This window comes from Orbicella franksi, chromosome 10 (genome assembly GCF_964199315.1).
Source record: "Orbicella franksi chromosome 10, jaOrbFran1.1, whole genome shotgun sequence".
Classification (NCBI taxonomy): Eukaryota; Metazoa; Cnidaria; class Anthozoa; order Scleractinia; family Merulinidae; genus Orbicella; species Orbicella franksi.
The window spans coordinates 8,081,781-8,094,278 of record NC_138154.1 but is presented as its reverse complement, the minus strand read 5'-3'; the positions used below and the strand labels follow the sequence as shown (position 1 = coordinate 8,094,278).

General features: G+C 36.8%; 1 pseudogene across 1 annotated transcript; it reads right to left on the bottom strand.

Moving 5' to 3' along the window:
- Nucleotides 1–7,392: 7,392 nt before the first annotated feature.
- LOC145501061 (uncharacterized) lies at nt 7,393–11,446 on the bottom strand (annotated as a pseudogene). Its single transcript, XR_014051175.1, has 2 exons — nt 8,814–11,446; nt 7,393–8,706 (listed from the first exon to the last, which is right to left on the bottom strand). The product of XR_014051175.1 is annotated as an uncharacterized LOC145501061 (transcript).
- Nucleotides 11,447–12,498: the final 1,052 nt, after the last annotated feature.

Genomic DNA, 12,498 nt, shown 5'->3' with positions numbered 1-12,498 from the left:
GGTGTAACATTTCTCGTAAAACCAAATTACTTAAAATCTCCAAAGTTAGAAAAGCTGGACATCATTGAGCTCTAGCTTAAAATGCCTATAACCCCCCAAAATTTTATTAGTTTAACTAAATCTCCATATTTTTCTGAGTAAAATACTGCAAGAATTTCTCTGTTTGCTTGAAACCTCAATTTCTTATGGACCGTCAATGTTTGTCTTTTGCAACCACACAACTGAGTACTTGGGGTCTGGGAACTAGTGATGTCAAACAAGGAGATTCTCTGTGGCGTCCTTTGGTCATTCTTTGTTTTGGTTGCAAACATTCAGTATTCCAAAGCAAAGAAAAACGTTTCTTTTGCCTTTTTAATATCAAAAGCTATAGTCAAGAAAAATGGCCTCCGAAGATGTAAATTTTACCTCCAATTCTAATTCAAAAGACTCAGAAGTCAATTTCATTGCCAATTACGTGTTGGAGTTGGAAGGCTCGCCAAATTTGAGCGACCAAGATAGAGAGGATTTGGGCAAAGAACTTGAGGCATACAGTGACAAGCCACAAGCAGATGACAATTGGTCGGCAATATACGAAGAAAGAAAAACTGATGAAGAACTTGACAAACAACTGCTAGATCGATTAAATGGAACAGAGGAAGTCAGCAAATGGTTAGTCACCATTGCTATAAACAAACATGCGAGTTTCAACCACATTATTTGTTTCTGTGATCACTGGCTAATTGTAAGTTTCTACACGACTTTTCCTAGGTGTAAATGTAAAAACAGTGATCGTGGATGGTTACAAAATATTAGTGAGTGTTATTGCTGCCGACAGTTGGATGGATGTGTTGAAGCGTTGACGAGCAAACTAGTCACCAATGATCTTGCACCAGGCTTGGAACTAACCTGCATAACCCAGCATCCAGGTTTCAATCCAGTATGCCTGCAGAAATGGAACCTTAGCTTGGGAGCTGACAAATATCAAACAAAAGGAAAAATAGGTACAGCCAAAAAGGAGCAGTGGAAAGGTAAGTAGCTGTCAATAAACCACACTTAGAGTAAATATTTTCTCGACACTGATTTCTTGGCCATTTTCATCAATTGAGGTATCTACTAAAAGGGCTTTTGTAGACAACTTCAAAAATCTTCGCTTATGAGATACATAATATTTCATTTCATGATGTACATTAATTTACGTCTAGGGAATTACTCGCTTCACTATGAGATCTATGATTTTTGACTCTCCTCAGTTTTGAGAACACTTGACCCCGGATCTCTGCATCCCATTTGCTTATCAAAGGAAAACTAAAAAAATAAAAAAAATAAAAACACTCTCCCTGCCACCCTAAACTGGGATACTACTTCATGATAAAAAAAAGTTATGAAACAATGACCCTGTATTTGTCATACAGTTATTTTCAGCTTCCCAAGGAGTATATCCTATCGGGAATTTTCATGGCTGGTATATGGGTTTTGGGCAACAAGAGGATTCCTTTGCTGGCACGTGTATAGACTGCCATCAGAGAAGCGTTCCCTTGTGACAAGGATAATGATTTTACCAGATTTGACTTGGATGAAGAGGACTTGTGACTTTATTGAGACTGTTTAGTTGACACAAGAACAAGTCTGTAAATCTCGATAAACTGACAAGTGATATCCACATTTTGCTAAATGCTGATTGTCATGCAAACTATTTCTAAACTATTCATTTGAATTATTCAATTTTCCATAAGTTACTGTTGATGATTATAAAAATATATTTATGGAAGAAATGTAAAAAGCACATGCCACGTAAACATTAAAAAAGGGTGAACATCAATACAACATGTATACAGTGTATACAAATGAAATGAATAATAAATACATTAATTAAATAAGTAATTGAATGCAGTGTACACGTTTGTTTTCTTCTTCATTTTTTTAATAGAAAAGAATTAAAACTACGTTTCTTTCTGTTGATTCTTGGACAGTCCATAAACTTACTGTGTCCCTTCAAGAACTGTCCACACAATGAGCATTTGGGTAATGCCCTTTGTCTGAGACATTGGTTTTCACAAACTTCAGCTCTGCAATGTAAAAAATGAAAACACAAAAAAATTAATTCACCATTGGTAACAATGTTATCAAATTATACTATTAGTGGCAACAGGTTTTCTATGTGGCTGATTTTTCAAAAGGGGTAAGGCCCAACAGAATTCTAAGCTGCAAATGAAGTATTTCCTGTTGTGACAGATACGTACCCATATTTTCAGTCCTCTTGATCAGAGACAACTTTCTCGTTAGTAGACTAGCTCAGAACATAGGCAAACATCACATTAATTAGCAGTGTTTCTGATTTTCAACACAGCCAGTATAGTTAGGGGATCCTCCTTACCTGGAGTAGTTGGTGGCACATCTTCGACTATCTTATTACTCCTGTCTACTCTTTACAACATGGCATGTGTTCGGGATTCCTTTTCCAGCATGGAGTTTATAGGAGTCATTGCTTTTAGCTTTTCTGAAGCACTCTTCATTTGATCACTGGTGGCAGTCAGAAATGTTTGAAAAATTTCTTCAACATAATCTAGAACAGAAGGTATGTTCTATTACATAACTGAAAATTTATCACGAAACAGCCCATATTAAGAAAATCTTCCCTGAGTATAAGTTATAATTCCATAAGACTGTCTCAAAATTGAAGCTGGTTCATTATCTAGGTTGAAGAGGGAAAATTATGGACAATACTTCACCCCAGTTCTTTAATTTCTAAAGAAAATAAATTCAGACTTATTTACCAAAGTTCTGTGAAACTCTGAAATTCCTCGTGGTTGCTTCACCATTCTTGAACTTTGGGTATGTCACCTTAATCTGCTCAGCATTATCAGCATTTCGATGTCTTACATCCCTTTGCAAGTTGTAGTTAAAGTGAACGGCAGCAAGAATGTGCCTGTGGAAAGATTAGGTTGTTTATATTGAGGAATAAAACATTGGTCTTTTCATCAAGATACACAGACACACCATACATGTTAGAGTCATCTGCAACTTACTTTAAGGTGTATAAAGTTGTGTGTTATATTTGTATGGTGGCCCATAAGGGACAGAACTTCAAATTAAAAAATGAACAAACTTGTCGAAATTAAAGCATTTAATTTTAAAGAAAGTGCTGTAAATAAAATATTTTATTGCATACAATATAAGAAGAAAAGAAACATCTCTCGCACCCTATTTTGAACTGGGATGAAAAAAATGAACTGCAAAGAAAAAAATTCACTTTGCAAACAAAATAAATTTGTGCACTGCAAACAAAAGAAATGTGTACACTGCAAATAAAACAAATTCCTAAGCTGTAAACAAAAAAATTGTGCACAGCAAGGAAAATAAATGTGCACATGACAAACAAAACAAACTTCTACACACTTCAAAGTAAGTGTGCACAACTGCAGACTAAAATTTCTGCATGCTGCAAACAAAATAACAGGTCTTGCGTGCGCAGGTAGACGAGAAGGACTAAGACCGAGTCAAGCTTTCCCGGGCTTTGCTGCCAATATGGCGTCGTTTGTCAGGAAAGAAATTGAAGCAGCGGTTCGTGAAGAACTATCCCGTGTTGTTAGTTCAACAGGAACAGCGGCAAGCTCTAATTCTAATTCAATGACTCCTACAGCAGCAACTTTGACAGGTAGTAGTGGTAGTTCCGGTACAACTTCACGCTTAGCCGAGGAGAATTCAGAACGTACTTTGTCGTTTGACAAATTCCATGCCTGTCGAGAGGAAGAATGCCAGGAAGGATAAAGACCGCAAAAAAAGCGAGAGAAGAAAAACGCATCTGATAAAGGAATGATGTCTGTGAAGGTTGTAGAAGTGGAAGTTAAAGTTGGCATTGGGTCTGTGGCCAATGGTGTTTTTAAGGCTCGACATGGAAAGACACACTGTGTCACAGTGAAATCTTCTGCTGACAAGGAAGAGATTACTTGAAAAGCTGTTGAAAAACACTCAAGCTTTGACCAAACTTTTGATGGCACAGTCCCCTATGTTTCACTTTTTCCGGATTTCGGTCAAGTGAATTTTGTTCCTGGAACTAAGGAAACATTTGTACTGTCTTCATACAAGAACGCAATTGGGAAAGACTACAAGCAGCTAACATTTTACCTGATGCCTTTTGATGAGTTCCAGGAGACTTACGATGACAGCTCCACAGAAGAATGTGCAAAGGAGGAAAATCTTGCCGCAGGGTGTAGTTGACAGCAAAATAGTCCCGCTTCCCATTGTCAAGAAACCATTATCTTTAATGATGACAATGAAAGCCTCCCTCATGATGGGTCAACAAATCCAGATGGTGAGTACCTTTCAGTTTAAAATATTACTGAATTTCTAAATGAAATGTAGTACCTGTGATGAAAAATGTGATAACAATTTAGATTGTATTTGATGACAATAGGCCCAGTTAGAGCTAGCCTGCCCAGGGTGGGGTGGGGGGGGGGGGGAGGGGGGATCTATGAAGCTTTATATGGGAACCCTTTACCCTTTTATATAACATTTTGAAAAAACAGGTACCCCTTTTGTATGCCTTTAACTCAAAAAAGTATCCCTTTTACATGCTTTCCTAACTGGCTGGTGTTTGTGAATAAATTGCCAAAACAGGAAATCTTCCTGTCATTTTCATTTATTGCTGAGTAAATTAAATGATACAGCCATAAAGTGCATCTGGACAAAATATTTTAATTAAAGGCCCCTTTCAAAAACTAAGGGATAGATTTCCCTAACCTTTTAGTGTACCTTAACTTGTGAAATCCCTAGCCTTTTATGTACCTGAAGCCTGTGAAAGGAACCTCTTTCAGGCAGAGCCTCCCTGTATAGGCCATTATAGAAAGTACCTCCAGGGGGATTAGAGCACTAATCCAAATATGACATAATTTAAATATAAGCCTTGACATTATGTGAAGTGTCTTCATTCTATAGACACCAAAAAAAGGTTTACAAGAAAAATGTCAAGTGTTCATGGTTCAAATGCTTTCTGAGATAGATCTTTAAAATTGGTACTTGTTAATGCATTTTAGATACCAACAATCTTGATGATTTTCTTCTAAAATCTGCTATTGACCTGAGTACTCAGGAGGCTCCTGTCTATGATGCTGTACAGTCCATTAAATAAGTCCCACCAAAGTCCTTGGAAGAAGCATTTGAACAAACCTTGAATGGTTTTCCAAAGGAGCAGTTTACTTTGATTGAAATAACTAGAAAGGATATAGTAACTAGAACATTTGAATGCATTGAAGATGAAGATCTTAAAATAAGGGTTTCAGTTAAGTTCATTGGGGAAGATGCAATTGACTCAGGAGGGGTAACAAGGGAATTCTTTTCGGAACTTTTTCGTGGGTTTGTGTATATAGTATACTGGTTAGGGGCAATTATCCTTGTATCACCTTCCGACACAACCTCAAAGCTGTGGCTAAAGGTCTTTTTGAGACATTTGGAAAACTTGTTGCTATTGCACTTCTAAATGGTTGCCCAGGACCTCATTTCTTTACACCAATGGTAGCAGGGTTTATATTAGACATCCCTCAAGAGCCACACTTGACTGAGGTTCCATATGAATGTGAGTTCCTGACCCAACTTACCAACATTTCTACCTGTAGTGATGAAGCATCATTTATCAGTGCTGTCAATTCCTTCCCTGAATGCTTTGATATGGGTTACACAAAAGTAGCAGTAACATTTGAGGACAAGAATGAGCTTTTGAATGCTTGTGTCAAACATGTAGTATTAAGTAGTGTAGCCAAGAAAATTTACAGCTTTAAAAAGGGTTTAGCTTCATTTGGGGTTTTGGAGTTTTTGTCTAAATATCCGAGTGATGGCATTAAATATTTAATGAATGTAGAAGTTTCTGTAGAAGCTGTGAAAAGCTGCTTTGTTCCTTGTTTTTCCTCTCCAGGGTTTGAACTTCATGAGAGAGAAACAGAAATTGTATACAACTGGCACAGTTTCCTGATCAGTGTCAGTAGAGGAAAATTGAAATGCAATGTTATCCCTTTTACCCAGCCATCTATTACTGGTACTGATGATAATGATGATTTTAAACATGATAATTCAGAACTCAGATATCTCACCTTGAGTGATGTGTTGCAGTTTGGAAGTGGATCTCGCTTCCCCAATTTCTCAGGGAAATTAAAGTTTGATCACGAGAGTGCATCCACTGAAAAACAAATCAGTGGAAATACACGTGCTCTTTCTATAACTATTCAAGTGAACAAGAGGTATACTTGTAATAGTAATGAGTTTGCCCAGAAGCTCATGGAAGACATTTTTGAGGCTTATGGGTTTGGCTTACCTTAAGAATAATAAAAAGAAGTGTTTTGCTGAAGCTGACAAAATGCCTTGCACAATACTTCATAATTTTCAGATACATGTGTCTTCATGTACTTTATGAGGAATGATGGGTCATATGACAATACTGTTGTTTAATGTTGACATTTCACTGTTATGCCAGACTCAAAGCTGTAGGCCTATAGTTTCGTATGCCTTGTTTTACAAGGTTTAAATATAATTTAGTATACACTGTAGATGTTTAATTCATCATCCAAAAGTAGTGTATATGTTAAATTATAAAATGTTCAGTTCCTTAACAGTTGTACTATCATCTAAATTTCCTCTCCAGTATTTTGGAATTTTAATGTTGTAACCTCATGATGAACTTTTGTGTTGACACCCTCATCAGACTGTCAATGTTGATGTTCTTGGTACCACATGATGTAAGATTTATTGGGAGGATACAGCAATAAAGTTGTTGCCAATTCAGAAAACTTACTGAAAAACTTTTAATCTTGATAGACATAACGTGGTTTAATCTCACAACAATCAATACCCCCTACCAATTTTAAATTGGTATTTTTTGTCAGTTATTTGATACTTTATGTCATTGATTCGAGTTGGTTGATTACTGACACTATACTGACTATAACAGGAATGATTAACCCTTTTCATCTGTAACTTTAAAATATCAACTTGCCTTTCCAATCTTCACACCTGCCTAAATCCGTGTTATGTAAGGGATAAATACTTGATTTCAGGGGCCACATGCTTGACTTTGTATTGGCACGTTATGGAGAAGACATACAGTATGTACACTAATTACTCTAAGATACTTGGAAGAAACACCTAGAAAGTTCAACATACACTATATCTGGCATGCATTGTCTATCCCCACATGGTCATGGGAGTTACAAGTGTCAAAGGCTGTAGTGAAATGAAGAAATACCAACAGTGAAGTGGTTTAGTTAGGACAACAAGTACCAGTAGTAATTAAAAAATCCTCAAGGTATTAGCCTGTATCTCAATAACATTTTGTGCAAACTTTTCTTGGTGTTCTCAGAAGAGCTAGAGGTTGCACTGACTGTAATATTTATGTTTGTTTTGGAAATTGAGATCCTTAGATCATTAATGCACATGTTTCCCAAAAAGTTACTCAACCTTTTGCAAACTGGACAAGTTTCTGAAATAGATTTCCTGCCTCCAGAATAGAGGTGGGGTGTGACAAACCTGAACCTTGCCTGAAACTGGACACAAGCAATCAATTCGCCCAAATTCTTCTGGAAGAAAGTACATCATATCGGGCACACCTGACACGGTAACATGCTTTGACTTCCTGATGCAATGAGAATTCCAGCCATCCTTTACTTTATCAAGATCATCCTGCAAGACATCTGCAAAGGAATACCAAAGTGCTTCTCTGTGTATCTGACTGATGAGGTCGAGGATGTCAGATTCATGCAAGTCATTGAAGAAATCAATCCACCAACTTGCCCACTCTTTTCTGTAGTGTGACCAGTAACCTTCAATTCTTTGGTTCCTGACGCTTGTTATGTATTTGTGAGCTTTAGAACCCACATATTCATCAACTCCTTCTGCATATAAGTAGCACTGCATTGCAGCAATCAGTCCGTTTTCAGTTCCACCATCAGTGTACACACGTGCTGGACATCCATGTGCTGCTTTCACATTATCCAAGAAATATCTTGCCATCGGCCACAGATTCTTGTTCGACCTTTGAACTTCTAGCCACAGAATTCTCCAGCTAAAGCCATCTACACAGCCATGAATAGAAAAGCCAAATGGCTTAAGTTTGTCATATCCATCTAAGTGCCAACAAAAATTAGCTCCTGGTGACACATAAGTTCTCCAGTGAAGGCACTTACGTTTTCTCAGGTCCACTCCACAGGGATCAACTTCTCTTAAAAGTGATTCAACCAACCGTCGGGGAACATGAATGTTATGTCTAAGGCGCAGCACATGCCACATGGTTCTATAACCACTGAGGCTGTCTGGACCAGTACAAATTTCAAGCAAAATCAAATCCCTTATGCATTCAACAAGATCATCATTCACCATATCCCGTTTTCTCAGACCATAGTCTGAGCCTTCTTTTCAATGTTCGTTCATTTGTCTATACCATGATGCTTTCCTAACATCAGCGCTATATATCTGTACGTAAGGCCTCTGTTGAAATAATATTCAATAAGCTCTCTTTCTGATCCCCGTGGCAAATCTTCATGTTCAATTTCAGCTTCTACATCACTCAAATCGTTCTCACTGGACGCCATGTTGATAAAATTGAAATATGGCGGGAAAGGACTTGGTCCCAGGCCTCATGTCTACCTGCGCACGCATACATTCATATTTTTGTTTGTTAGCAGGACTTTTTATTCGCAGCGAGCAGTATATTTTTTCTTGCAGTGTGTACTGGGTTTTTTGTCACTCGCAGTGTACAAAACTTTTTGGTTTGCAATGGAACAATATTCTGTGCATAGTAGGCCATTTATTATTTATCTATTTATTTTCTTTGCAGTGGGCAAGTGTTTTACTTGAAGTGCATACATTTACTTTGTTTGCAGTGCAGAATTTTGTTTTATTTGCAGTGCACACATTTCTTTTGTTTGAAGCGTGCACTTTTTTCTTTGCAGTCCACTTTTTTTGTCCATCGTAGTCCAAAAATATATTTTGTATGTAGTGTGCGAGATGTTTCTTTTCTTCTTAGTGTAAAGTATTTTGTATGCAATAAAATATTTTATTTACAGCACTTTCTTTGAAATTAATTACTTTAATTTCCACAAATTTGTTCATTTTTTAATTTGAAGTTCTGTCCCTTATGGGCCACCATATATTTGATAATCCTCGCAAGCTGTGTACCACCTATAGGACATCCGCCAAACTTGTTAAATGATTTAACTACCTTTAAAACATTATTTTTTCAGCATTGTCAACCATAATGTTGTATCACACCTGTACTAAATTTTTAATTACATTTACCTCAAAGAAACTGCCATACCTGCAGTACATTCCAATATAAGAATAAGCAATCATTTTTAGGGCAAAATGATTTAAAACAGAATGGAATCCCTCCAAACAACTTGTTTGTGCTAAGGGAAAAGCCTGCTTGATTCCTTTAATCACATTAACATTAGTAAGTGCACTGTGCAATTTTTCGTAGGCCACAGAACCTAAGAAGAGTGAAAACATTGTATCAATTTGGGAGATAGGGTATTATAAAGCAAACCTATCATGACAATGGGCAGACCCTAGGAGGGGGTTGCAAATATCTCCAGCAATACTTGATAATTTATGAATTTATTTTGTTTTAGCTAGATATTATTTTGCTAACTCAAATTATACAAATACATGTACCTACCCAATTTTAACCATTTTCAAGGATGGATCGCACCAGGGAAACATTTGCTGAATAACACATCACTGAAGTTTGAATGCTTATTAACAATGTGACTGAGGAAAAAGGTGAACTTAGCACAGATGACTTTCCCATTGCCACTAAATGTTGTGGTAGCACTCCAGTAAAGGTGATTCTCACATGGTCTGATCCATTCAGCCAATGACCCGCAGTCTTTTTCTCTTGAGAGCTTTGAGAGGACCTTTCGGATTTCTATGAAGAAAATATTATAAATTAGCCTCTACACTGCTTAATGCATTTGATCTATGATTTCCACTTAGATATTATTCTGATTAATATAAGAGACCATCAAAGCAAAGTTACAATGATACAAAATTAATTTCAATTCAATTGTTTAAATAAAACCTTAATGTAAATCATAGTTCTCATGAAATTATGTTAGGTAGCATGCAGAACCTTACTTTTTTTCAGATGCCATCTGTCAAAGTAGTGAGTTATTTTTGTCAGACATCCTCATATGAGCTGGAATGGAGACATGTCTGTCAGAAACAAATGCCATCAATAGAAGACCATATCCAATTAAGTACTCCATGCAACCCTGAAAACCCATAAACTTCATTGCTGGGCTGCTTCCAGCTTGGTTTCTCTGTTGATAAAGTAATCAGAGGCTCCCTGAGCCAGCTCATGGATGAACAGGCCAATCCCAAGTTTAACTTTGCCTCTGTGGCAAAAGGAGTGTTTGTGCGAAACTATTCATATGAAAAAGTATGTCGCCTGAATGAAAAGGAAGCAAACAGCAACTCAGAAGTGGAGTTAAGTCTGCATATGTGCCAAGTCGCCCATCAGGCCAGAGCTTATTACAGTTTCTGTAGCATGAAGCAACTAGGAGTATTTCTACTACCCCCTGGATGGGATGCTAGTCCATAGCAGAGTTACCCCCCACATTAAATTTGCCAGTACCTATTTATACGCCTGAGTGGTTAGAGGCACTGTGAGAGTAAAGTGTCTCACCCAAGAACACAATACACTGTTCCCAGCCAGGGCTCGAACCCAGACTGCTCAAAATAAAAAGAAATACAAAATCAAATAACAGGTTGTTTACACAGACTGCTTATAACTTTTAAAATGGATGATAATTAATTTTGATTGGAACTGGAACATTGTTATTAAATTAACTTGTACATGATGTAGTGTCAAAGAATAACAACAGTCTGTTTCAAAATGAAATCATTAAATGAGATTTCACCATATTCACCAGTTAGTCCAAAATTGAAACCTAGTCACTGAAGTTGGTTACAATATACATAATATTAGGGAGTCGGCTGTGCATTATGGGTCAAGGTAAATTGGTTATGGTCCTTGTTCAGTTAACATTATGAAACAACTGAGTATAACAATTATGCAAAAACTATACTACATGAGTTAAACATTTATTTTAGACAATCAACTTGAGAATGCCAAGACTGCCAAGAGTATTTTGCCTGAACTTCGCTTGAGTGAGACATGGATATTGGCAAAATCTTGTTTACTTAAAGCTATGTCAAATATAAACAATTTGATTTTAGCTTGCTGATATATTTCTTCAATATTATAAAAAAGGGCACCTTAAGTCAACTATAGGGAGAGGTCCCCCAGCTGGGTGCAATCAATAATAAGGGTACTACACATTGTAGTGTATGCAAGTAAAACTAGGAGTTCTCAATGAGAAGTGAGTGCTGCCGTTAGTAGCGTGTTTGTATGTCAATATGACAATGGGAACTGCAACAAAAATATAACTTATTTTATTTCTTAAACAACATGGTTATATGTACTTTGAACCTATAAATGCTTGTAAGAGTAAAAAGGAACATATTCATTTATTTCAATGCAACATGTAATGAACAGTGTTGTTTTGTATAGGTGAACTGTACTGTTTTGTATAGGTCAATATGCAATGAACAATGGGCCTTATCGTCTATAGGTGAACTAATCAGGACTATATATTTGGTCTGACAGTTTAAGTTACTTTCTTATTGTAGGTAAATACAATGTTTTTTTCAAGGCTAGTAACAGCTTGGTGTTGATCTTTAGAGGGATGAGTGACACTGCCTAACGCAACATGTAATGAACAAAGGGCCTTATCATGTATAGGTCAACTATAGCTTGTCAAGATGGAAATTGACTATATATTTGGTCGGACAATTTGGGTTACTGCTTTGGTACACTTATTGTAGGTAACTACAATGTTGTTTAAGGCCAGTAACAGTTTAACAAAGTCCTGCTTAGAAGGATCAGTCAGACCCTCTGTGTTAAACAATTGCGAGATGACTTTGTTAAAAAGTGTAAGAGACAACTTTTCCTTCTTTGGTGTGGTTAGGAAAAATACTTGAGCATAATACTGACTGGGACAAAAGTCTTTCATCTGTTGCATATTACAATTACTACAAGTAATAATGTCTGAGTTGTCATCATGTTCGATCTTCTTATTGCATTTTATACAGGCCACGTATGTGGACGTTGAAATTACACCTGCTACAGATCCTTCCACAGTTGCAGTGATAGAATCATCAGTTAATCTCAGTGCTAAAGCTAAAATATCAGTATGTGGCTCTGTTTGCTTAATGGCAGTGCCACTTTTGGCAGTATTTATGTATAGTTGCTTAGTAAGGGCATCTTTCTTTACTCGTACATTCTCAAAAATGTATGTCATGCCTTCTTCTACTAGCTCACAAAATTTCTCCCAAAATACTATCTTAGAGTAACCTTTTGTGTCTACAATTTGCCCTTCTAGCATTTTTAAAGTTCCTCTACTTGTCTGGAGTATTTTAGGTTCTAGTAGAGAAGTAACCTTTGCTTTGACTGTTATCAGTTGACCTGCAGCAATG